This window comes from Giraffa tippelskirchi, chromosome 14 (assembly GCF_054371585.1).
Source record: "Giraffa tippelskirchi isolate mGirTip1 chromosome 14, T2T-mGirTip1v1.2.pri, whole genome shotgun sequence".
Lineage (NCBI taxonomy): Eukaryota > Metazoa > Chordata > Mammalia > Artiodactyla > Giraffidae > Giraffa > Giraffa tippelskirchi.
In genome coordinates, this window is record NC_137288.1 from 68,189,247 (window position 1) to 68,213,289 (window position 24,043).

The 24,043-nt window shown below is 43.6% G+C and overlaps 2 long non-coding RNA genes across 2 annotated transcripts; one reads left to right on the forward strand and one right to left on the reverse strand.

Moving 5' to 3' along the window:
• Positions 1–1,275: 1,275 nt before the first annotated feature.
• On the reverse strand, positions 1,276–14,980 carry LOC145534751 (uncharacterized). The gene is made up of 2 exons (XR_014074945.1): positions 10,261–14,980; positions 1,276–1,759 (listed from the first exon to the last, which is right to left on the reverse strand). It is a non-coding gene; the product is annotated as an uncharacterized LOC145534751 (long non-coding RNA).
• Positions 14,981–23,373: 8,393 nt separating this feature from the next.
• Positions 23,374–23,975, forward strand: LOC145534752 (uncharacterized). Its single transcript, XR_014074946.1, has 2 exons — positions 23,374–23,603; positions 23,721–23,975. It is a non-coding gene; the product is annotated as an uncharacterized LOC145534752 (long non-coding RNA).
• Positions 23,976–24,043: the final 68 nt, after the last annotated feature.

A 24,043-nucleotide genomic window follows, 5' to 3' on the forward strand; every position in this document is an offset into this window, starting at 1 on the left:
TCCACCGAGATGTCACCTCATGTCTCGTTCAGCGTCCGGCTTTCTTCTGCAACAGCATCCAAGGCAGGGCGTGGACTCCTGCTCTCCTCTGCTTCTGGGTTCCCTTCTCCTCTCTTTTCTCACCACCATTCAGGGGGCGTGTTTAGGAGACAGGGTTACAGACTGACCACCTCAACTGGCCTAGAAAACTGTCCTTCCCTGAGGCCACCTAGGCGTCCAGGAATCCCTGGCCATTATAAAGTGACATTCCTGGCTTAGAGCAGGATTTGATGAGTGGGCCTCCCTTTCTCCCTCTGTGGACCCACACCATTCCCTCTCAGACAAGGTTCTGGAACCCACTGACCTGTTTCCATCCATGCGCCCACCCATAACGAGGCTCTGAAACAGTCTCCTCCCACTCTCCATCTCAGGCAGACACCTGCAGTTTCCTGGGCTGTGAGGGGTGTTGGTAGTTGGAGGTAACCCTGCACAACTAGGAACCCTAAATGATGTTACGACCAGCGTCCACACAGTGGATACATTCTAGTTACTGATGAGCTGCTTTTTACAACCAGGCTACCATCACTTCATCAGGGTTAGCCAAATAATGGCTCCCGAAGATATCAGGTCCTAACCCTTGACACCTGTCAGTAGTACATAGTATGGAAAAAGGGTCTTTGCAGGCGTGATTATGCTAAGGATCTTGAGATGGGGATATTATTCTTCATTATCTGTGCCCTAAAGGCAATCACTTTTATCCTTAAGGAGGGAGAGAGAGGGAGATTTGACACACCCACCAAGGAGAAGGCAATATGAAGATGGAGACTGGAGATTGGAATGAAAGGACAAAGTAAAATTGCATTTGAAATGAATATGTCAGTGAGGTAGATGAAGGTGTGTGCTTTTGTGTTTTTTCCAAGGAACTCACATATTTGGGGATGCGTGAGACAAGTTTGGCAACGATTGCATTCTCATTCTTTGTTTTACAGATTCAAGTGCTGGCAAACCTTGGCTTACATTGAAAGTAGGTAGAAACAGAGGAATTCTCTTAGAGCAGCACTCAATTCTTTGAGCTCCTTCTAAGGTATATGCCGAAAATCATATTTTTCACCTATCAGATGACAGCTCAGTTAAGAACTCCTTCAGTTTTGCTCAAGGCAAAGAATTGGAAACTATTTGACATGCAAAAGGGTTTGTTATCCAATATTAGAGTTGCTCATTTTTCTTACTCTCTAGGAAGTACACCAAAAGTCATTTACCCAGTGACTCTTAATTATACCAGTTACTATTACTCGGTTTTATTTGTTTTTTATTCACTTGAGATACAATTGGCTTATAGCACTGTGTAAAGTATAAAGCATAATGATTTGACATAATCATGAAGTCAAAGATTTCATACTTTTTCTTATGGTTGAGTCATGTTCCACTGTGTATATACACATCTTTATCCATTCATCTGTTGATGGAGCTAAGGTGCCTTTTGTATGCTGGTTATTTTAAATAATGCTGCTTCCAATTACTCTTACTTTGGAAGCTTATTTTCATTCCTGAGGGTTGTCTTGAGGCTGAGAGTTCAGAAGGAGAGGAAGTGTCCTAGCCAACCCCAGGATCATTACATCAGAATCTTCTGGAGATGGAAGCCCAGCTGTGAGTTTTCAATCTCTTCGATGAATCCAATGTGCCGCTAAGGTTGAGTACCACTGCACCAATGCCGAGCACATACCCACTTCATAAATATGTATTGAATGAATAGGTGGACGAATAAGTATCAGCAGCAGAACTGAAGTGAAAATAAGAAGAAACACGTTAAGGAGCTAAACATGCTTTTAACTTAGATGGAAGGCCCTGAGAGCCTCCCTTAGAAGATAAATACTCTTAATTTAGGAACAGTCCCACTGAGCTCAGATGTCAGGATTGTCAGCGCACAATGAGGCTGAGAAGGGAAGATCATGCCTCGGAAACAGATTCAGCGACAGCAGCAAGAAGAAAAAATATGACAGGCTGAAAGCAAAGTACAAGAGACAGCAAAAGCAGGAGACAGAACTCCAAGGAGAGCTGTCTGGGGCCATTTAACACCGGGGCAAACTGACCCGCCCAGCCCAGCTTCCCTGAAGGCATCGTTGTCTTAGAGCAGTGCAGTGACTGGTGTTCACAATGCTGGCTGAGTCATTCTGCAAAGGTGAAGCTCCCTTCCGTCTACACAGTTTCAGGGACCAGAGGGATACAAGGCAAAGTGCTGGGCTTGCGTCATTCCCTGAGTACAACCACGATCTGTTTTTGGAAATCTTGATGAGTTTAGTAGCTGGGAAAAGCATCACTTTAAAGCTAGAAGGAGTTGCTGCTTCCTCAGAGGTGGATATTAAATGTCTCAGAGGGGCAGGCTGTCCCTTGGTCAGAGAAAGCCCCTTTGCTGAGGGTAAACCAAAGGTCAGGCTAGTGGTACGGACACTTCTTTGGGGAGAAAATCTGGACTTGGATTAGTGGTCCAGATACAGATTTCTCAGACTGAGAAAGGTCAGCTTTTTCTTGGTTTTACAAACCAGTGTCTTTTTTAAGCAGAGATTTGTTATTTGCTTAGGGGAGATTTCCTTGTTCTCAGCAGGGAGTTAGATAGCTCTGTTAGAACACTCTGTTCTGGAACAAGGAGGAGATCTAGGTCTGAGTGTCTGTGGGAACAGGAGGGCTGTGAAGACTTAAGGTTGACCTGCAGCAAGAGGGCGGGGAGAGTGGACTCATTGAATCTGGATACCCCAGAATGGAACTGGCAACCCACTCCAGTGTTCTTGCCTGGAGAAGCCCATGGACAGAAGAGCCTGGCGGGCTACCGTCCATGGGGTCACAAAGAGTCAGACATGACGGAGTGGCTAGATGATATGATGTGACCCCAGAATGGAGGGATGTTGGGTTACCACTTTCCAGGGTAGCATTTGTCCTGCTCAAGGCCATGCACGTTCTCATGAAGGAGAAGGTACTTACTTTTTTTTATTTTAATTTTATATTGGAGTATAGTTTATTACCAATGTTGTGTCAGTGTCAGGTGTACATTAAAGTGATGCAGTTAGACATATACATGTATCTGTTCCTTTTCAAATTCTTTTCCCATTTAGGTTATTACAGATACAGATGTGGCAGAGTTCCCTGTGTGATAGAGTAGGTATCTTTGGTTGTCTGTTTTAAACATAGCAGTGTGTGTGTGTCAATCCCAAGCTCCCAACCTATCCCTCCCCTCCACTTTTACCCTTTGGTAACCATACGTCTGTGACTCTGTTTTGTAAGTAAGTTCACTTGTGTCATTTTTTCAATATTCCCCATATAAAGTGATATCGTAAGATATTTGTCTTTATCTGACTTATTTAGTATGATAATCTGTAGGTCCATCCATGTTGCTGTAAATGGCATTATTTCATTTTTTTTCAACGGCTGAGTAGCATTCCATTGTATATATGTATCACATCTTTATCCATCCATCTGTCAATGGACTGTTAGGTTGCTTCCATGTCTTGGCTGTTACAGACAGTGCTGCAATGAATACTGGGCTGCAGGCATCCTTTTCTGGATATATACTCAGGAGTGGGATTGCTAGGTCATGTGCTAATGCTGATGTGCTCAGTCATGGCCAACCCTGCGTGACCCCATGGACCGTAGCCCGCCAGGCTCCTCTGTCCATGGACTTGTCCAGGCAAGAATACTGGAGTGGGTTGCCATTTCCTTCTCCAGCTGGATCATATGGTAGCTCTGTTTTTAGATTTTAAAGGAACCTCCATACTGTTCTCCATAGTGGCTGCACCAGTTTACATTCCCACCAACAGTGGAGGAGGGCTCCCTTTTCTCCACGCCTTAGAGGAGGAGGAATTTCTGAGATGAGTCGTCATTCCCATCGTCAATCCCATTAGCCCACACTAGGTCAGGAAATGAGAACCTGAGAGGTGAAGTCCATGACAAAGGGAAGGAGGAAAGTCCCTTTTTTCTCCTCACTTTCATGTCATTTTTTTCTAGGCCTCCATATGTAGCAATTTGGGAGCTGATACTTACATTTGGAGGTAGGTTGAGAACCTACCAAACGTGTTTAAAACTGAGGATGGGTCCAGGCTGGAAACTCAGCACGTAAACACGTGTACTTTTGAAGCTCTCAGTTGTTCTTTGTTTAATCTTTTTATTCTGTCCCGTGAACAGCACTTTGGTAGAGTTTGGTTGAGAATGGCCATTTGGTCCCTGCGATGCTTTGGGTAAAATAGGGAGGGCAGATTCCACGTTGGAAAGATGCCCCAAAGGTGGCCAGAGAGGTGCTATGAGTGAGAACCACCAGCAGAGGGCAGAGGCGCCAGAGGGAGCGGTGAGCTCTCCACCGGGCTTAGAAGCGCAGAGTGGAGCCCCGTCCGAAGGTAGGCACCGCAGAAGTTAGGGGGCCTGCTCCTGGGCAAGCGGGAAGTAGCATCGGATGCTCAGAGAGCTCCCTGGAGGGCACACTGAAGGGCGCTCACTCCTGATAATCAGCAAGACAGGAGTGGAGCCAGTGTAATTTATTTGGTGGAAATGATGTCTAAGTGGGTTTCCCAGGTGGCACTAGTGGTAAAGAACCCACCTGCCAGTGCAGGAGACAGAAGAGACGTGGGTTTGATCCTTGGGTCAGAAAGATCCCCTGGAGGAGGGCATGGCAACCCGCTCCAGTATTCTTGCCTGGAGAATCCCCCGGACAGAGGAGCCTGCCAGGCTATAGTCCACAGGGTGGCACAGAGTCGGACATGACTGAATTGACTTAGCACACATGCACGATGTAACACTGCTGGGATTAAACTTTTGAGAAACATTTGGAATCAGAATACCTGCGTTCAAAAATATATCCACCGCTTGCTAGCTGTGTGACTTGAGGCAATCCACCTAAGCCAGCCAGTCAGGTTTCCTTACACGTCAAGAGGCATGCCTAACATTTACCCTCTGGATTTCTTAAGGTTGTGTTAAGGATCAAAAATAAGTCAGGCTCAAAGGTATTTTGCAAATGGTGTGTGTTGTTTCACCTCTGAAATTTTTCCAAGTAAAATGATAAAGTAATAAGGTTTTTTTTGTTTGCTTTGTTTTTTTTCCTTTACTGATACTCTGTGTCTCTAGCGAGCACTTCGGGAGCTCTATCCAACAGGTGTGGGAAATGCAAGTGGCATCTGTCTTTGGTTGTGTCCCACCGTCCCCTCCGGCTCGGGGATCATTCCTGGGAGGAACAGGGAGGTGGAGTAGAATGGCGTCCTCCTTCCTGATTTACAGGAAAGACAGAAGATGCCTCTAAAGAAAGCAAACAAATACACTGCAGGAAAGCAGATCGGCATGTACCCAAGATAGTTAAGCAGAGAGCAACATACATTTTTAAGTCACAAAATGACAGTTTAAAGAATAGTAACATTTTGAGTAAAAATTCATGAGGCTAAAGTAGACAAGTGATTCATCAATGTTTTTATTCAATTAAGTTTAGCTCACCAGTATTTGATAAACAGCCCTTTTAGGCAGGGCACTGTGGAAGTTACAAGGTTAAGTAGATGTCCATCTTGCCTTTAAAGAACTGCAGTCTTTCCTGAAAAAATATTTATTTATTAATTTGACTGTGCCAGGTCTTAGTTGCAGCGTGTGGGATCTAGTTCCCTGACCAGAGATGGAGCCTGGACCCTCTGCATTGAGAGCGTGGAGTCTTAGCCACTAGATCACTAGGCTAGTCCCTAAGGAGCTGCATTCTTGAGAAGAAAATAGGCCTGTGCAAAAGTGGTGCTAGACCAAGCTTGAGCAGTGAGACCCAACATCCGTTCTGTCCAGTATGGTAGCAGCCATGAACTCATACACACATGAGCTATCTGTGGCTCTTGGGCATTTGAGATGCAGTCCAAATGGAGAAGTGCCCTATGTGTAAAATACACATCTGATTGCAAAAGATCAGTATTAAAAAAAAGGACATAAAATGCCTCAGTAGTAAATTTCATGCTGGTTATATATTGGAATGGTATTTGGGGTCTATTGAGTTACAGAAAATATACTATTATGTTTTACTCACTTGCTTTTTGAAATAGAAGAGAATCAGTTGTCTGCTGAGTTTATTTATGTGGGGGCCCTCACAGGTGAACCATGTGTGATTAGATGTCATGGTGCCCCTGTTGAGTCCCACACCCTTGAGTCAACGCCATTCTCAAGAGCTTCCCTCCTTCTTAGCACACTTAGTACACTGTCTCCTCCACTTTGCCACAGTCCTTAAAATGTGTTTAGAAAGCAGACTCTGTTTTCACCTGAAATCTAATCTCAACTGGATTCTAGTCAAGATCCAAATAAAACGCTCGGCCTTTTCTCCTGCAGTTTCCCAGACTCAGAGAGTGACACAAAACACCTCCCTAACAAACAGCGGGTTTCTAGTGCTTTGAATGCCCTGCGCTAGGGGCACTTCTGTCACTATTCACTTTCCTTGGCTACCTCGTATGCAGAGTTGACTAATTAGATGGAAAAACCGCCTGTTTAGAATCTGTTAAGCTTCCTGATGACATTTACTATGCCGCTTTACATTTAGCACCCTTGTTTTAGATGCTGAAACGTGGTAGGTGCTCAATAAACAGTTGCATTGGACGAATTATAAACGCTGTTCTTCTTTGGGATGACTGGCCCAAGTCCAGTCACATGGAAGAAACCGCGAGCCTACAGGGGATTCACTTTTAAATGCTTGGTGATGACTTAGCCTTTTGAAGATTTTTATCTTATTCTGCTTCCAAAAGCCACACCAAACCTGAACCTGATGTTGAACTTGAACAGAGCCCACCCCACCCCGCCTCGCAGCCCCACGCTACGGAAGCGCCTGTACACTTCCCCTCCCTCCCTTCCCACCTGCTCTTCCCGAAGCCCACAAGCCACCCACTTCCTTTCCCCTGCATGGCCCGAGGCTGCCCGCTCTCTGAATGTTTCCCTTTTGCAACGCAAACCACACAAAGAAGGGCTCTGGCAGCTGCAGGCCTGTTCACCTCAGCAATTCTGAAAAGTGCTTTGTAATTACTAAGCAGAGAGTCTGGGAGGGTTAAAAGACTAAATCTTTGAATGCAAGGTTCATTTCCATTTAGCATTTTATATCCAGTTTTCCAGTGTTAAAGGGGGAATGGGGGCCAGAAGAATTTCACATAGAAATTTTAAAAATTGGTTGACACGGCGTTAAGCACTTTTCTTGTGAAGTGATTTGTCTTTTCTACATCTCTTGTGAAGTATCTAAGTCTTTTGCCATTTTTAAGTGGGTTGTCTTTTTATTGTTGATTTGTAAGCATTCTTTATATAGTTTGGTTCAAGTCCTTTATCAGATACATGTGTTATATTTAGACCGTCTGTGATTCATCTATTCCTTTTGTGTATTTTAATTAAATGTAATTAAAAATTTTGATGACATCCAACTTATTTTTTAATGATTAGTGCTTTTTGTATGCTAAGGACCTCTTTGCTCATCCCAAGGTCATGAAGTTATTATGCTTTATTCTAGCAGCTTTGTGGCTGTGGTGTTACCTGTCAGTCTGTGATCCATTCTGAATTAGTTTTCATATATGGAGTGATTGAGTTTTTTTCCTACCCATGAATTCAGTTGTTCCAGTGATAATGTTAAAAAGACCTTCCTTTCTCCATTGAATTCGAGCCAACAGTTGGAAACAATCCAAATGTCCACGAAGAGATAACTGGGTAAATGATAATATATATGATAATAAATTGATAACATATTCTTCTGATGGAACACAACTCAGCAATTTTTTTAAAAATGCAAACTGTGAATCCATGCAACAACCTCAGTGAATCACTCAAAAACAATATGTTGGATGAAAGAAGCTAAAAAACATGAAACAGTTCTTACTGCATGATTCTACTTGTACGACATTCTGGAAAAGACAAAACGAACTCTATAGTGACAGAAAGCGAATCAGTGGTCACCTGGCTGGGGACAGGGAGGGAACCTTTCTGGTGTGGTGGATATGTTCTTCATCTTGTGTTGGGTGTTGGTTCCACGTGTATTTGACAGTTGTCAAAATTCATTCCTGTGGATGTCTAAGGGCTGATCCCATTCATTATATGTTAATTAAACCTCAATTTAAAATATGTTAAAGGAAAAGAAAAAGAATCAGAATGTGAACCTTCCTGAACTCTGCCAGGAAACAGCCAAGTTCCTCGTCTCTGCCATGGGCTTGCTGCTGAAGTCTGGGAAAGAGAAAGAATTCCACTCCGAGCACCCTGCCGCTCCCTGTTCCTCAGACCATGGGGTAGATTCTTCAAAACATTGGCTCAGAGACTTACATCCAAAACCAGCTGAGTAAATAATGGGAATTGCGTGAGCTGTTTTTTCCCTCTCTGTGTTTGGAAATTTGAGCCTGTTGTGTGTTTCTCAAGCACATTTCATTGAGGAGATAATTTACATTTGCACGAAATCGTGGCTACAGCCCATCTGCTCAATGATTGTATAAGATCCAAGACTTAGAAGCTGACGTGCGTTGATCTTAGCGAGCAGGAGAACTTGAGTGCCTGGAATCCAAGTTCTTCTGAAATAATCCCCAGCTCCATCCAGCCACAATAACATCATTTCTGACATTTTCTTTGGAACATCACAGTTCATATCCATTTTAGACAGTGAATCATTGGGGGAGGGAGGGGACCTTCAATCTCCCGTCGCTTCACCAGATTTTCTACTGTACTTAAACGAGACTGTGTTGGCAGCTTAGGAGGCGTGGGAGCTGGAAGGGGGTTGTTTGATTATGTCTCCTGATGGTTTTATCACCCAGGATTATTTGTGACAAAGAAACAGCTGGAGCAGGAACGCGATGATTCGTATCAATGCCTGCATGTCAATGGGTTAGGAATGGAATTACCATCATTTCTGCGCTTTGGTTTTCCCTCAGAAGTTGAGACTCCTGGTTTATTTACAGTCTGCAGTACGCACAGCCAGGCAGCTAAGTTACTGCACAGATGGTGGGAAGGGGAGACCGTGTGCTCTGGATCAGTGAGTGAACGTTAACAGGACGATGTCAGAGGCCAGAGCCTGCAGGAGATAGCAGATGACAACAAAGGCTGCTTTTGTCTCCTGCAGTTCTGAACCCTTCCGCTTAGTTCCTTTGTCCCAGTTTCATCTGCCAGGACTTTGGAGAGGAGGAGGAGGATGGGGTAACTCCAGGGTTTTCTGGGCAGAGCCCAGGGAGGGGCGGTAACCCGGGAAGGGGCTGCAGCAGGCAGGGGCGGGGGCATTCACGGGAAGCAGGGGCGGTGATCTCTTGGGAAGGTGGGTTCCGGGTATTGGATCCAAAGGACAGGCCAGAAGGATAGTCCACAGGCCAGACAGACTCTGCAAGCTGGCATGACATAGGCAGCATCCTGCTCTCAGAGTGGGAATGTGGCCAAGGAGGCAAAAAGTGGCTCTAATCCAGAGAGGAAGTCCCAGGCCATTCGGGAAAGAGCAGAATTCAGTCCCAGCACTTATAGTCTCGTGGGTGAAAAGCGAGTGTCAGGCCAGGACGCCTGGGGAAGTGGCTCAAGATGTTGGTGGCAGGCATTGGGTGCATTTGTGTTTTCCCTTTTCTGTCTTCCATTAAACTCATCTGCTGAGGCCAAGTTCACTGACACAGCTGGAGAGATCAGCACCCCAGATACACAAGGGGAAAAGCTTCCATCCCCCAGCCTGAGTCTCTCTTTCAATCATGCATGTGTGTCTGTGTGTGCGTCTTGTGTGTGTGTGTCCAAGTGAAAAGTCAGAAGTGTTACATGGATGGTTGTCTTTGCACAGGAGGACCTTTTCAGATGGAGTCTGAGAATTTAACAGTCAAAGACAGATTAAGAGAAGAAGAGCATATAGATTGACTTAACATAAGTTTTATATGACATGGGAGCCTCCATAAGGAAATGAAGACCTGAAGAACTGGTTAAACCTGACTGTTTTACGCTGGGTTTGATGAGAGGGGGACAATCGTGGAGGAATTTGGTAGAACAAAGTGTAGGAGGGAGCTGCAGTGAACCAGGGACATTTAGCAAGGTCTGCTTGGATTCTTCCTGGTCTCACTTTGTCTTTGAGATAAGAATGTTCCTTTCCTCCACGAGAGAAATTTATGACCCGCTTAAAGGGAAGATCAGAAATGCACCTGTCATTCCTCAAACTCCTTCAGCTTGTGATATTGGGGGTAGTGTGTTCTGAACCCCATTGCCTCCCTTGTGGTGGAAACGTGAAGTGGAAGGGAAAGTAGTTTTGGCCCCTTACATTATAAGTAGTCTTCAGGGCTTCCCAGGGGGCACTAGTGGTAAACAACCCACCTGCAGATGCTGGAGACACAGGAGACGCAGATTCGATCTCTGGGTCAGGAAGATCCCCTGCAGGAGGAAATGGCAACCCACTCCAGTATTCTTGCTTGGAAAGTCCCATGGACAGAGAAGCCTGGCAGGCTACAGTCCATGGGGTCGCATAAGAGTCAGATATGACTGAAGTGACTTAGCAAGCGTGTACATAGTAGTCTCCATGTATGTGTTTGAATGAATGAATGAATAATTTAGAAGCCTTTAGTACAGATGATTCTTCTTCCCAAGGCCATCTTTATATACCTACCTGGTTCTTAATATTCGTAATCTTCTGTTTCTTGGGATAGAATCTGTCGACTCTGCCCTCTGAGCCATCATGAAATGCACATGCTTTAACTTCCTTCACAGAATCTGGTGTTGATTTTTTTTTTTTTAATGAAGTTAACTGAAGTGGAAACTGTAGGGTCCTGAAAACAGGAGAGGTCTTCCTACCAGCTGAAGATGTAAGAACAGAGGCTTGATCTGAGTCTAAAAGAGCAGACTGTGCAAGAGACTTCACACTCAGCATACCCATCTTCAGGAATGGACTCAGCCTCACACCGGGTGTCCTTTAAGGCTCTCCTGGCCTCCAAGCTCTGTTAGGGGTGTCTGGCCTAACCTCCCCAGGTACCTGCTTCAGGCAGTGATCAAGGACGTCCTAGCCTGCAGCCACTGTCGCCTCAAAGTATCTTAGTGTCACTGATGCACTCCTACAGCAGATCCATTTACTGAGTATCTGCTAGATGCTGGCCCAAGCACTGCGGACTTTACAAATATGACCCCCTTTAGTACTCAGGCTGACCCTAGAAGGTAAGCCTTAACCTCACGGTCAGACACAGAAGATGAGACTCAGAATGTAAGAAACTTACCGGAGGTCAGAGTTCAAATTCATATTCAAGACTGTCCTTGTCCCAGGCCTGCTCTGTTTCCACTATACTGCTCAGACTTCTTATCATAAAAGCTTTTTCATTTGCAATAGTTTCCTATTTCAGTTAAATACCCTGGAACAGTATGAAACCCTAAGAGCTAATGTCTTGGTTATGCCAATAGAAATACAGCTTGGCAGCAAATGGAGATTTAGTATAGGCAATTCTCAGGGAACAGCTAAGGGGCAAGGAAGTCATAATTGGGAGAGAGGACAGAAACTATGATTTAGATTGTAGATTGTTTTGTTCTCGCCTGCAGAAGTTCAGGAAAAGTCACAAGATAAATGTAATGCTGTAGATGTCATTGGCCATTCTCTTCTGGTAGTTTAGCAACTGACCCATGGTGTTGTCTTTGGGGTTCCTTGCTGATGAGTTTGGTGGTCTTGTTTCCATCATGGAAGGAACTGATAGTTACTCTTGCATATCAAGGAATGATAGTCATTCCTTGCACATGCCCTAGAACTTTCTGATCAGACACTCTACCCAAGACTTTGAATCGGAACACTCAAGGCAGCAAGTTGGACTCCCTGGGCCAAGGGCGGCAGTGCATTCAAGGCTCTGTAGCATGTGGTCCCTGGCACACAGTGGCCAGGAAAGCATGATTTTGGTAGACCAATTCTGCAGCAGTTTCTGCAACTGTTCCTCGCTATTTCACCCTAAGCAGGGTTCTTCCGCCTCTCCAAGGATTCTGTAAATCTGAAAATGTAATTCTGTATGTTCTGTAAATGTAATTTCTTTCTCTTTAAAAAAAAAAAGGTAGTTACATGGAGATGTACTTCATATACCATAAAATTTATTCTTTTAAGGTGTACAGTTTGGTGGGTTTTTAAGCATATTCACACAATTATGTAACCATTGAAAGTAATTATAGGAGATTTTAATCATTTCTCCCCCATAGACCACAGGCATTAGCAGTTCCTCCCCATGCCCTTGTCAACCACTAACCTACTTTCTATATCTACAGATTTACCTATTCTGGACATTTCATATAAGTGGAATCATATGATATGTGGCCTTTTGTGACTCTCTTATTTCAGTTAGCATGATATTTTCAGCTTGAAAATGCATCATTTCCTTTTATGACCAAATAATGTTCCACTGTAGAGATATATCATAATTTGTTTATCCCTTCATCCATTGATGGACATTTAGGTTATTTTCACTTTGGGACTTTTATAAATAATGCTACCATGGCCATTCATGACATGTGGCAAAACTGAACTTCCATTTATGATAAAAAAAAAAAAGGTCTCAACAAAGTGGTCTTTTTGTGTCCTTGAGTAACAGAATACAAAGAAACTAAAAGGCATTAAAAATAACTGCACTATGCAGCAGCTGGTGCAAATTACAAATAATAAAACACAAAAAGGTCGAAAGCCACCACCACTTCTGAGGCGCTAGGAGCTAAAACAGGGTACCAAGCTTGATCCCTGCACACAGAACCACCTGAGCCACCCCACCAGCCCAGTCTGCAACCTGCCCCTGCCCTCACCTCCTTTAATGAATGAGCCCACCCCCTCAGAGAGTGAGCAGGGGTACCTGCTAAATTGTTTTCACTCCCTTGGGCTAAAGCAGGAGTCCCAATAAAGCCTTGCTTGCATTTCTTCTCTGGCCTCTTATCAATTTTTATTGTGTAAACAATCCAAAGACCCAAGTCAGTAACAACTTGGGAAAATGAAAGATCTGAATCTCTTCTTGTAATAATCAGAATTTTGGGGCAGGGAGGGGTGGTGGTGGGGGTGTTGGTGGGGTGTAGAGGGTAAGGTCCTGGAATCTGGTCCTTAATAAGAAGAAGTAACTCTTAAGTGCTGAAAAGTTCCCAGGCAGGAGGACTGTGAATGGCCTATTTGAAGAGGCTCAGGAACACTGTATTTTCAAAGGTTTTTCACAAATTCTTTTTAGTCACCTACCAGTGTAAATGAAATAATCGTAACCATCATCGTGGGTAGAGACCCCAGGATCATGGAAGATCTGAAAGGGCAGATAGATTTCTATTCACTGATCAGCTGTGACATTGGTAGTGGCTGCCGCTAAGATGAATTACCAGGTCTTGCCTGGGCTGGGAGAGGAAGAGATCAGTGATTGATTAGTGATGTCTGCCATTGCCAGTGGGGCGGGGCGTGGTTGTGGGGAATGTCTGCCTTCTGTTTGCTGTTTCCCTCTTAGAAAGACTTGGCTACCCTTTCTCATTTTATGATGAGACACATATAGTACAAAAGCCCAGACGGAAACATATATGTACACGTTAAAGCACAAAAGTAAAACACCTTCTTTGAAGCATTTCTCTAGATAGCAGCTTCCAAAACATCTCCCCGGGCGACTCGTGGCATTGTCTCACAACTTCTTTAAGGTCTGATTTAAATAAATCCCTTTTGGCACAGCTCAAGCCCAGGCCCTTTCATTCTATCCTCAGAGAAAAACAGAACAGCTGCTCCTGCTCTTTATTCAGTATGCCTCCCTATTTTTAAGAATTCAGTTCTCCATAAAAAAAAAAAAAAATTAATGAGACTCTTCTATTTTAATGAGTTCCTTGTTTGGTAGATTGGCATTTTTCCTCCCTCAAGCTCAAAATTCTTGGTTATAGCGACAAATTAGAATAGAACATTGAGACTAGAAGGAATTTTGATATCATCCAACTCTTCCTTTCACAGATGGCACCAGAGGCCCTAGACCCTGGGAGGCCTGGCCGGACCGCACAGCAGAATCAGAGCTAAGACCCAACCGTCTGGCCTGCTAGATGGAGGTTCTGCTGTCTGACCCAGTATGTCAACCATCAGTGTGTGCTTTTTTTTTTGTCAGCACCACATGGCGTGTGGGACCCAAACCCTGTGCGGTAGAAGGACGGAGCCTTAACCACTGGACTCTGTCAGTTGTTTTTTTTAACAGACACTTTGGTTCTTTCTTTCTTTTTTAGCCACACTATACAGCTTGAGGGGTCTTTGTTCCCCAGCCAGGGATTGAACACGCCCTCCCTGCCCAGGAAGCACAGAGGCTTAAAGACTGGACTGCCAGGGAAGTCCTATCAGTGTGTTCTGAAGTGAGAATAAACCCAGGACCAGGTGCGTCAGGGTTCATTTAGACACACGTCACCCACTTCCTATCTCAAGGCTTCAGGTATTCTTGCCTCAGGGCTTCAGACTACGCCTGGCACCAGACCAGAAGAAATGGTAGACTCACGCCTCAGGATCAACACTTAACCAGTGAGGGATGGGGACAGGCAGAAAAAGACCCCTAGTTCCTCACCTCTTCCTTGAAGGGACAATTCTGAGGTCTTTGTGACCTGATGTCTCAGAGACTCCCCAGCAGGCTCGAGCCCACACCAGTGACCCTCTCATGAATGGACATTTTATCCTCTTACCCTGTCTCACTGCCCTACACCCTCATGGTGCTTCTCAAATAAACACTTTGCACCCAAGTTCTTATTTCAGGATCTTCTTTTTGGGGAAATCAAACTAAGATCATGCTCTACAAGAAAAGAGCTTTACAACGTGTTCAGCAGGAGCTGTGAATTTAGGAAATTGGCTATGAATGAATTTCCCATGTGGAGTGATCTTTAGGAACATCTTTATAATTTATGGAGCTCAGTGCAGAATGAAAATGTGGGGTCCCTTGTTGAAATATTACTAAGAATTTCAAGATAACAGCAGCAGAGCATTAATCCAACGGTAGAGTCTTCTGAGAGGAGGCCTTTGTGACTGTTCAGGTTTTGATTCAGTCGCTCAGTTGTGTCTGACTCTTTGCGAACCCATGGACTGCAGCACACCAGGCCTCCCTGTCCATCACCAACTCCCAGAGCTTCCTCAAACTTATGTCCATTGAGTTGGTGATGCCATCCAACCATCTCATCCTCTGCCATCCCCTTCTCCCACCTTCAGTCTTTCCCAGCATCAGGGTCTTTCCCAATGAGTCGGTTCTTCACATCAGGTGGCCAAAGTATTGGAGTTTCAGCTTCAGCATCACTCCTTCCAATGAATATTCAGGACTGATTTTCTTTAGGATGGACTGGTTGGATGTTCAGGTTATATATACCCAAGAAGCTGGCCCTGGCAGACTTTCTATGTAAAAATCCCACTGACGATGCTGGCACACTTGTCTTGAGACCTTCCTGTGTGCCAGGCAGTATGCTAAGCCCTTTAGCTTGCACAGTGCCATGTGTTCCTATGACAGCTCCATGGAATAGATATCATTTATTGGAAAATCTGTTCTACTGGAGGAGCAACATTTGATGAGATGCTGAGTGGGACTTGTCCTGTAGTCCTGGGATCCATGAGTAATGTTGAAAGTGACAAAATAAATAAATAAATAAATAACCAACACTAAGGCAAGCAAGGCACCATGGGCTGCTATAGTAGGCAGCATAATGGTGCCCCAAAGGTGTCCACCATTCTCTTTTTAAATAACATATTTTTAAAAATTAATAAATTTTTGGCTGTGCTAGGTCTTTGTTGCTGCAGATGGGCTTTCTCTGGTTGTGGTGAGCAGGGGCTACTCTCGAGCTGTGGTATGCAGGCTTCTCCTTGAGGTGGCTTCTGTTGTTGTGGAGCATGGGCCTTAGGGCCTGAGGGCTTCGGTAGTTGTAGCACGCAGGCTGAGTTGCCCCACAGCACATTGGATCTAGTTCCCTGACCGGGGGTCCCCTGCATTGGCAGGTGGGTTCTTAACTATTGGACCACCAGGGAAGTCCCAGTGTCCACATTCTAATCTTCAGAACCTGTGAATGTTTACCTAACATGGAAAAAGGACTTTGAAAATAGAATTAAGGGTAAAGACCTGGAGATGGGGAGATTTTCCTTGATCATCTACCTGGGTTCAACTGAGTCTTTAAGAGAACCTTCTCTCACTGGGGTCAGTCAGGTAGATGTAACTATGAAGGAAAGCCAAAGAGATGCGGCATCGCTGGCTTTGAAGGTCCATGAGGCTGGCCTGGAGGTGGCCTCAAGAAGATGGGAAAGGCAAGAAAGTCTCTTCTAGAGACTCCTAAAAGAACTGAGCCCTGCTCTAATAAAAGAATGAATTTCTGTTACATTAAGCCGTTCAGTTCAGTTCAGTTCAGTCGCTCAGTCGTGTCTGACTCTTTGAGACCCCATGGGCCGCAGCATACCAGGCCTCCCTGTCCATCACCAACTCCCGGAGTTTACTCAAACTCATGTCCGTTGAGTCGGTGATGCCATCCAACCATCTCATCCTCTGCCATCCCGTTCTCCTCCCACCTTCAATCTTTCCCATCATCAGGGTCTTTTCAAATGAGTCAGTTCTTCGCATCAGGTGGCCAAAGTATTGGAGTTTCAGCTTCAGCATCAGTCCTTCCAATGAACACTCAGGACTGATCTCCTTTAGGGTGGACTGGTTGGATCTCCTTGCAGTGCAAGGGACTCTCAAGAGTCTTCTCCAGCACCACAGTTCAAAAGCATCAATTCTTTGGTGCTCAGCTTTCTTTAGAAGGGCATGGCAATCCACTCCAGTATTCTTGCCTGGAGAATTCCATGGACAGAGAAGCCTGGTGGGCTAAGTCTGTGAGGTCGCAAAGAGTTGGACACGACTGAGCGACTAACACACGCATGCACAGCTTTCTTTATAGTCCAACTCTCACATCCACACATGACGACTGGAAAATAGTCATCCATACATGACTATTAAGCCATTGAGCTGTGGTAATTTGTTACGGCAGCCATAGGAAACTAACATAGCCACATTAAACAAATATTTTATTTATTTATTTGGCTGCTTTGGATCTTAGTTGCAGCACAAAGAATCCTCAATCTTCATTGCAGCCTGAGGGTTTTTGTTTTTTTTTTTTTGTAGTTGCAGCATGCAAACTCTTAACTGCAGCTCATGGGATCTAGTTCCCTGATCAGGGATTGGACCCCGGGCCCCCTGCATTGGGAACTTGGAGTCTCAGCCACTGGACCACCAGGGAAGTCCCATGTATCCACGTTCTAAAGAAAGACATCAACATTCAGCCAGACGCCCGCTCACAGAGCTCAGGTACCATCTCCAACCCCAGGACCCAGTCAGTGGGGCTGGGGAAGAGAGACTGTGAGCAGCAGCCGATGGTCAGGATGGCCAGGATGCCCCATGCTGCTTCCGTCTGGGCCTCACCTCCAGACCCCATGGTCTGATCACGTTCTGCTCTTGGCTCTGTAAGTCACACAGGGAGGAGAGGACGAGAGGTACCCTGGGTACGCTGAGTTAAAGCAGGGAGAAGCAAGGGGAGAGTGTTCTGGGACTATAAAGCAACACCATGTACCTTTAAGAAAAGTTAAACAATGACCTGATTTTTTTTTTCCACTGTAAAAATGATGTTTCCTCTCATTGTAGAATGAACTTATGTTCACTTGTGTTTTCCAAAATATGTGTAGAGCATAACAAAGAAAATAAATCTAACCCTACCCAGCTGCAGTCACTGTAAATATTACGCTGCTTCCTTCAAATCTTTTATTGACCGTATGCTCTATCACATCTATTGCTGTCAAAACTAAGATTATGTACAGCCTTTTTCATTTAACAGTGAATTAGTATTGCTGCATTAGTATTTTCCTGCATTATTAAAGATTTTTGGAAGACTTTCCTGAATAGCAGCATATTATTATCCAACACATAATAATATATCTCCCGTACTCGTACATGTGGAGATTTGTTTCTACTTTTTCCAATTTATTAACAATATTGTGATGATGGTCCTTGCATTCCCAGCACAATATAAGACAGTCCTGCACCTTATCTTGTCCTGTTTCCTTTTTTGTGGAAGAAGGCTATCTTTGGATAATTTTTTTTAATCTTTGTCACCAATCTAACAAAAGATCATGTAACTGTATATATATGTTTAAAGCATGGTAATGAATGTCCACAGTCTTACCTCTCAGATTAAATCGATAGAATGATAATGCTTATATCATTTAAAACCCCCCTTTTGTGCCTCTCTGATGACATCCCCCCATTAGAGGAAAATATTTTTGTGAATATTCCTTTAGTGTTCTTCATAATTTGACCATATATGCATATCTGACTAAACTATATATTGTCTAAATGTACATGACTTTGTCCTCTCCATGACTGGAGTTGTAACTTCTGTTTATATTTTCTTTTATAGCTTATATTTTCTTTTTATAGCTTTCTTTTTGTCAACATAGAATTTTTTTTTTTTCCACACCACATGGCATATGGAACTTCACCGACCAGGGATTGAACTCACGACCTCTAGAGTGGAAGTGCTGAGTCTTAACCACTGCACCACCAGGGAAGTCCAACATTGCATTTTTGAGGTCCAATCATGCAACACTTGCAGCTCTATGGTGTGATTCATTGCTGTTTCATGCAAGTCAGCAACCTACCTTGTCTTTTTAAAACTGGTATTTCAACATTTTTAAAAAAAAAATTGGAGTCAATTTTATGGTGGGGGCTGGACCACATGTCTATGAGAAGAGGGTTGAGCAAATGCTCAACTTGTTGGAACAAGCGTGCAATCCACAAGGTGGCAGCTGGAAAGGGAGACCACAGACATTTAGATGTAAACAATTTGATGTGTGTGTTTAAAAAAAATCCATCTTATTACTCTCCTGACACATCTGTAGTTAATACTGTGAGATGATAAAAGGAGAAAGCATCATGTTGACAGTGATTATCCTCAGCTTTTAAGGAGACCTGCAGGACATGTGACTGGGTTGAATTGCTTCAGAATATGATTTGCTCAGTGCAGTTGAAAAATGCCTTATACTAAGCATAATGTCAGTGTTTGGGGACTGTTCTGTCTTAAGCTTGCTATTGCACCAAGGATAACAGATTTGTTTTCTTTGGAGAAGACCTTTTTGTTGGGTCTTCATTTGTTTTTTATGTTGCCTCTGAATACCCTTCCTGGTTGGAAGTAATGTTACATGCATGCATGCTAAGTCACTTCAGTCGTGTCCAACTCTTTGTGACCCCAGGGACTATAGCTCACTATAGTCCCTCTGTCCATGGGATTCTTCAGGCAAGAAGACTGGAGTGGGTTGCCATGCCCTCCTCCAGGGGAATCTTCCCGACCCAGGGATTGAACCCATGTCCCTTATGTCTCCTGCACTGGCAGGCGGGTTCTTTACCACCAGTGCCACCTGGAAGCCCAGGGAAGGAGTTACTTGCTCCCCACAATGGGAGACAGAGAATGACAGCCGGTCCCTCCCATTGCTGCTGGCAACAAAGGTGTGAGTGTGGAGCCCAGGCTTGGCCGGTTGTGTTCTGGGACCTGGGACGCTCACCCTCAAGGAGTGAAGCAAAGATGCAGTGGAAGATGACCACCAGGTGAGGCCGCAGGGCGGCCAGCAGCCCACAGTGAATGTCCAGCGTGCGGGGCCATATGGCAGTGGCATGTTCCCGGCTGGCCGTCCCTCTCAGCAGAGTCTGGCGGTGTTCCCAGCTGCCAGCGCTCTTTTTTGTTCCAACCCATTTCCCAAGCCTTGCTTCTCAACGTTCCCATCAATTCTCTGTGTTACTCGTTATCCTTTCAATGCACTGTTTCTCCTTAAGTTTGCCAGAGGTGATTTATTCTTGTTGTCACCACGAAACTCAGACTGTCCCACTTGTCAATTATGGTTGTTTAGTATAATTTAGTTTTTTTTTGTTGAGCATCAGTCATTGATCAGGACCCTCAATTCTTGTTAAAACACTGTGTAATGGGGAAATGAGATCCACGGCATTTTTTGAAGGATCATAAGCCATCACAAACACAGCCTATTTGTGAACTGGAAGTTCTCCACTTTAATGCCTTTTATAAATACAAAGTTCCATCCTGTTACTGTTGCCTTAGTGTCTTTTACACAGAGCCCATTTTGAGATTTATTCTTCAAAAAAAAAAATCGAATTTTCTATCTTAGGCTTTGTGACACCTCTGGGACCACTTCCTTAGCTGAGAACCCTGGCATGTGTTTCCTAATTCTGCTGCCTGGACCCCAGGATGTTGACCATAGAATTCCTGTTCTTAATAGCTGTTGGTGATTTCTCTGTACCTGATCTCCTCCTACTAACTGTCCCCCACCTCCAAGCCAGGTCCCAGGTCTGACCTACCTGGCATGGACCAGAGTCCCCTGTGGCCAAGTGCTTATGAGTTTATTACCAACCAAATATAGACACTTTCTGAGGGCTCTTTCAGAAAAGGAGCGTGTATCCAAACAATGAGTCATTGTTTTAATTATCAGATTGGCAAAGATAAAAATGATTGATAACCAACAATGTTGGTGAGAGTATGGGAAATATAACTTCATTCACTTTTGGAGAGTGTTAGTAAAGTTATCTTGGGGAGGAATTTGATGATAACTATCAGAAGATTAAGAGTCTATTGCTGGTAGAGTGAAAAAATGGTACAACCATTGTGGAAACTAGCTACTCTCTTGTAAATTAAATATGTATCTACCATATGACCCAACTATTCCACTCCTAGGTACCCAAGAGACACGAAAACCCAGGCTCACACAATGCCACGTACCAGAATATTCACAGCAATTAAATTTGTTATAGCTCAAAACTGGAAACAACCCAAGGGTCTGTCAACAGAAAAACAGGCGCTACTAATGTGTGCAGCAACATGGATGAATCATATTCACAGTGTTTTCCTCCTTTACATTTCTTTTAGGGGCTAAGAGGGGGTTTTTTTGAATGGAAAAAAATAAAGCCTAAGAGTCAGTTATCTGAGATGTGGCTTGTGAGTTGTAAACAGTCTGAATTTGATGAGAAAAGGACATGGGTTATAGTAGAAGGGTCTGGTCCTTTTGGCAGATCCTCTGAGCCCAGAATATTACCTATTCTGCCTAAGGCCAGAGAGGAATTTATAATCCTAAATCAGTCTGCAAAAGCAGAGTCAAATCAGTTCAAGTCCAAAAATATTTCCAGTGTGAATTCTTTGCTCAACTCTGGTTCATGTGCCTGAGGGTGGGGGTAGATGGAGGTGGGTGAGGAGCAAGTGTTATAAGTAAACAGTGATACAGCATTTTTTGAGGTGCTGAAATATAAATTATGGTAAAAAAAAAAACATTTTCTAGAGAACAGTTGGAGACAGGTCATAATCAAGCTTGAAACAGGGTGGGAAAAACATCTGAGCACCCAAGGTAGTCGGAAAAGAATGAATTGGGATGAAATCAGGATTTGCGAGAGTGAAGCCAGAGCAAGAAAAACCAGCCAAATGAGAAGAAAGTAACGAATTATAAAAGCCACGTGACAGGCTTGGTTTTGTTTTCCTAAACATCTTTCTTTGAATATTCTCACAGTCCTTAGCAGTACGTCGCTTAATTTTAGACAACTTAATCAATATTGATTGTAATGGCAGAAAATGTAATAAAGAACAAAGATGCCGTTATTCTTAAGATACCGAACCTCACTTCCTAGTATCACCTGGAAAATGGTTGTGACAGAGTGAATTCTTCAACACCATCTAGACAGCTGGTACTTTGTAAGGTGCTGTAGGCCAACAGGTTTGTTTGCCCTGCTTGCCCTGCACGTGCACGCTTGCATGCTCGGCTGTGTCTGACTCTTTGCAATCCCATGGACCATAGCCCGCCAGGCTCCTCTGTCTATGGGACTTTCCCAACAAGGACTCTGGAGTGGGTTGCCATTTCCTCTTCCAGGGGATCTTCCCAACTCAGGGATCAAACCTAGGTTTCCTGCTTCTGCTTCATTGCAGGCAGATTCTTTACCACTGAGCCACTAGGGAAGCCCACAGCAAGCCAAACACTGAGGTGAGGAGGTTTGCAGCAGAGAAAGGTTTTATGAGTCAGCCAAGCGAGGAGACAGGAGAAGAAATCTCAGAAACACTTCCCAGAAGGCAAGGGGCTCAGGGGTTTTATGGGACAAGGAAGCAGGGCGGTCGGTCTGAGGCATGGGGAGCATGGGGAAAGGTGATTGGAAATAAGAAAAAGGTGAGGTGATCGTTCTTTGCAGGTGTGGCTAAGCTACAGGCTTCTTCACAGGACGCAGGTTCAGAAAATGGTGGCACCGGGATGGTCTGAGTGTGGAGGGTTTGGGTCCTGTGTCATCAAGAGGTTACCGAGGGGACACTTGTACGTGACCAGTTGGAGAGTCAGGGGTCCTAACCTGTCTTAAGTGCCTGTTGGACAAACGTCTCATTGTTTAGGTTCTGTGCTGCTTGGAGGGCATGCAGGTTTTCATCACAACAGTTAAAGAAAACGAGCTTGGTCAGTGAAGGCAGGTTACGGGAGGAATAGGTCTAATGGATGATTATCCTCAGTTTCAAAGGCACCACCAAAAGGAGTAAATTTTCCTCCATGGTGCACCTGCTTCTCTTACATTTTAAAAGGCTCCTGTAGAAAATTGTCATGGGATTCCAACCATAAACTTGTAATTTTAATTATTTCACATTAGTCTCTATTTTTACTGTATCTAATGCACAGTTCTGTGCATAACTATTTTTGTTCACATTACAATTTGACTGTAAAGTTAATTTTGGTAAACCGAATCTTTCTTTTCATTACTTTTTTAAAATAAAATTGGAGGAGCATTTCCTTGAAGAAATGCTTTCAGTACCTAGATCGGCAAACTTTCTGTTCAGAATGATGAGCCAAAATGAGCATTTGAAATATAACATTGTAAATCAACTATAGATCAACAAAAATACTTTAAAAAGAAGTTAAGAAAATTGGCATTTAGATTTTTTATGACTTTAAAAATGATACATATAATTGTAGAAGGGTTGAAAAACATAGGAAATTATTTAAAAGGATAGTAAAAAGTTGCAAAAATTATGAAAAGGAAAGTATACATTGTGAAGGACTTCCTCGGTGGTCCAGTGGTTAAGACTTCACTTTCCAATGCAGGGGAAGCTGATTGGGAAACTGAGATCCCACTTGCCTCATGGCCAAAAAGTCAAAACATAAAACAGAAGCAACATTGTAACAGATTCAATAAAAGACTGTTTAAATGGTCTGCATTAAAAAAAAAAAAGTATACATTGTGAAATTATTACCCCAATCAAACTACAGTTGACCCTTGAAAAGCATAGGAGTTAGTGGTGCCCACTCCTGTGGGGTGGAAAACCCACATGTAACTTTTGACTCCCCCCAAATTAACTACTAATAGCCTACTGTTTGTCAGAAGCCTCCCCAGTAACAGAAACAGTTGATTCAGCAGGGAAGTCACTCATGTCGTCATAAATGAATGAAATTCCAGTATCTGTGTTCATTGTTTCACTTTCATCTTATGTCAAAGCACATGAAAATATTAACCAACATTCATGTTAGAACTACACTCATCCATCAATGATGTGAGCAACGTGTTCGCTGAATTGAGTAGTAATCAAGCATTTAGCCATAGTCTGACTTCATGACATGGTTGTTGATGACAGAATTATTAAACTGATGGTGGACTTTGAAGAAACAGCAAGTCATGCTGATACAGAGGTATAAACTGAAAAATAAGGTCAGTGTTTTAGTTTAAAATTAATTTCATTTCTAAAATTATATAAAGAAATTACTTACAAAATTTTTCTATTAACCTCTATCATGACTTTTACTAGCATAACATAATATTTTTCAGATTCTGATCCCTCGAATGCGAAATTGTCAGAGTGATCTTGTGGTGAAGCTGAAAGAGACTTCCGTTTAATGTGTATAACTTGTACCAGGGGCCAGTTTGACGGTGCACCACATGTCAGAATTAAGGACAATAACTTTATCAGAAAAATAGTGGATTGGAATGTAACTCCACTTATCAAAAAATGATTGGCTTACAACTACAGGTGACTGTGGGTATAAGGATTTGACAAAAACAATAAAAATTTTTGAGAGACTCAGATGGCTATATGAAATATATAATCGAGTATTGTATATGTTAGTATTATTTGTAAACTGGGCGCTACA